Here is a 2,810-nt window from a genome sequence, read left to right on the forward strand (position 1 = left end):
TCTCATTAATATGTGTCTAACAAAGGAAAACAAGCCCTTAAAAGTTATCTTCTTTCCTTCATTCATAGCGAGGGCCTCCTTCTGGCAGACTTGATGCCTTCAGGTAGTATGCGTGGGATTATTGGTCAGCTGCCAGCTCGTAAAAAGATCACGTGTCACGTGACGCCAACAGGCGGAAAAAGAGTGTTCCACACTCGCCGCCATGGCTGCGATCGGCGCTGACTAACACTCCTAGGTTTAAAATGCACATATATACCCCATAACGTGGACGGGGGGATGACCGCCGCCGTAGCTCAGTGGTAGAGCATCGGGAACGCGCTATTCGAAGGTCGCAGGTTCGGTCCCTGCCGGCGGCAAGTTATCTTTTCGTCCACTTTACTTTCTTCATATTTATGTCCTAATTACTACAAATAACATCCCTTATACTTTCCCTGGCAGTATTGCCCATTCAGTCAAAATTTCGGGGGGTGAGGCGGGGGGTCCTAGCCCCCCTTCCCCCCTGCCTACGGGCCGGACTCAGAAACAATGAGCGTCACAAAAACTCGCTTTCGATTCCAATTTTTAGGTACAGAGAGAGAGATATCCATGAGAAGTGGCATTGCTGGAAAACTGAAACTGGACGGTGTCATGCAAACTTTTCATCAGCATTGGCACTTAAGCGACTGACCTGCGCCGAATCGATAAGATACAGAGCGTGGGTGCTTCCGTCAAGTAAGTCAACAATGTGATGAGGGCGAAATTACGGTATAAACTGGGCAAACACTAGCATTCGATCGTTTTCCTCACACTCGGAGTTATGTTTTTTTCTTTACAAAAACCTATGTTTAGTTGCTAAGTCGATTTGGGCAACGGGTGCCTCCCAGCAAGTGCGCCGCCCTAAGATCTCCATAGTAGCGAAACTGCTACATTGGTGCTCACAGCCGCCGCCAGGCCACTAGCATGCAGGGGCTTCGTAAATGAGTGGAACAGAGCGCAGCAATACGCGGCTCCTTTGCTTCCGAATGGCACGCACATATTTCCTTCGGCTCGGCTATTGTGCCTGGCTCCACAAAAGGTGGTCTGAACATCGACGTGCTAAGGGATGTTTCCTTATGTTTTACGCTTTCGTCGTTGTCTACTCTGCTCTTCTCAAACACAGGTAAGCATAGTGCTTCTGAAACACACGTAAGCTTAATGCGAAACAAAATAAAATATTCGTGTCTCGTCCACAAATACAATCTCAAATAAATGACATATAAATAGCACAGTACGATAATGAAGCGCATCAATGTTTTGAAAGCCTAACATAGGCGTTTTCATTACCCGTTAGCATTATCAGTGGAATAGACTTTCTACTGCTGAACTGGACCGCAACTGTAAGTCATGGCAAGCTTTAAAAAGGGCCACTCTTTTCAGAGACGTGCTCTAATTAACTAGTTCATTGTACAGCGGGTAAATTTGAGATTCCCAGATGCTCGAAATATTAGAAAAAGGTATACACCATAGCTACGACGTGAGGAAACTCTCCTAACACAAACAGAGCCTACAAGTGACACCATTTCACTGCCTGTCGCGTCACCACTCAGGCCTTCATTGCGAGTTGTCGATGCTAGAAGGCTGTTCAATAGAGAAACAATGTAACGCAACCAAGAAAAGGAATAAGTACCGTATTTTGCCCCGGCATTCAGTTTATGCGATTCAATACTTGGCGCGCGCATAGTTACAAATTACGAGAGGTACAAGATTGGGACTCTGACCGACACTTCACGTGCACGTAATCGCCTGCTGTTATGGACATTTTCTTCGTCGACCAGACTTCCTCGATCATCTGTCAACTGCCAAGTACGAGCACACGCTTGGAGGCAGCGATTGTTGGCAAGTGCCAGATGCAGCCCGGCATATTTTCATTATTATGAATGTAGAATTACGGAAAATAATTCAGCCAGCTGGAGAAAAGTTATGAACGTGCAATGGTGTGTATTATAGCAAAGACTTTTATGGAGTAACAGAACCTCGGGCTTCATGATTCGAAGATTGACCGCCCAACGCCGGTTTTTGACTGTTTAAGTCACTAAGTTGTATTCCTTCAAGAACATATATTCGATTAAGGTGGCTATTTCGGCAAATCGGTAAATCTTCATCTTAGCACAGCGCACAGTGTTCGTGTGTGTGTGCACTGTGCTAAGATGCACATATATTCGAGCAACAAAATTTGCGTTTGTTAGGCTGTCAGGCTGAGTACCCCGACTTAGGTCATTTGAAGAACGTAATGAAATAATCCGGAGCCAATGGATTAAAAATAATTCAATAGGTCCCACTGACCCACCGTAAAAAGCGAACAATTACGACAGAGCTTTTTTTACAGACGTATAGTATACTTAGATGCTATTTTAGTACCTACGATGAATATTTCATTGAGCATGGATGCTTATATCGCCAGCACATGTGTAACAATACCTATGTACATATTTTTACAGTGGTGCCGCAATAAACACAACAAATCAGGAAGAAGTTGAGCCAATTACAGTTAACACAACGGGTAACCAAGAAGTACCTACGAGTACAACAGGTACGTCCACTTCCTCTGTCGCTAGCTGCTTCCAAATGAATGTTCTCTCTCGCCATCGAAAATTCACTGACGATTACGATGCAGCCTAATGCGAATTCTGAGCGCAGCTTCATGTTGGGGCAACGCCAACTGTATTTGAAGTTTTGGCTATATGCAGTTGTAGCAATGTAGCATACGTTACATGTTGCCACAGAAATCGGTAGCGCTCGAGTGTTACGCAAACCGCTCTGTGCATTGCAGGCGTCGCGAACCAATCGAAACG

The 2,810-nt window shown here is 45.2% G+C and overlaps 1 non-coding gene across 1 annotated transcript; it reads left to right on the plus strand.

The window, feature by feature from the left end:
* The first annotated feature begins 282 nt into the window (after positions 1–282).
* Trnaa-cgc (transfer RNA alanine (anticodon CGC)) lies at positions 283–356 on the plus strand. Its single transcript has one exon. It is a non-coding gene; the product is annotated as a tRNA-Ala (tRNA).
* The last annotated feature ends 2,454 nt before the right edge of the window (positions 357–2,810 follow it).

The sequence above is a fragment of the Rhipicephalus sanguineus genome, unplaced genomic scaffold (genome assembly GCF_013339695.2).
Source record: "Rhipicephalus sanguineus isolate Rsan-2018 unplaced genomic scaffold, BIME_Rsan_1.4 Seq736, whole genome shotgun sequence".
NCBI lineage: Eukaryota > Metazoa > Arthropoda > Arachnida > Ixodida > Ixodidae > Rhipicephalus > Rhipicephalus sanguineus.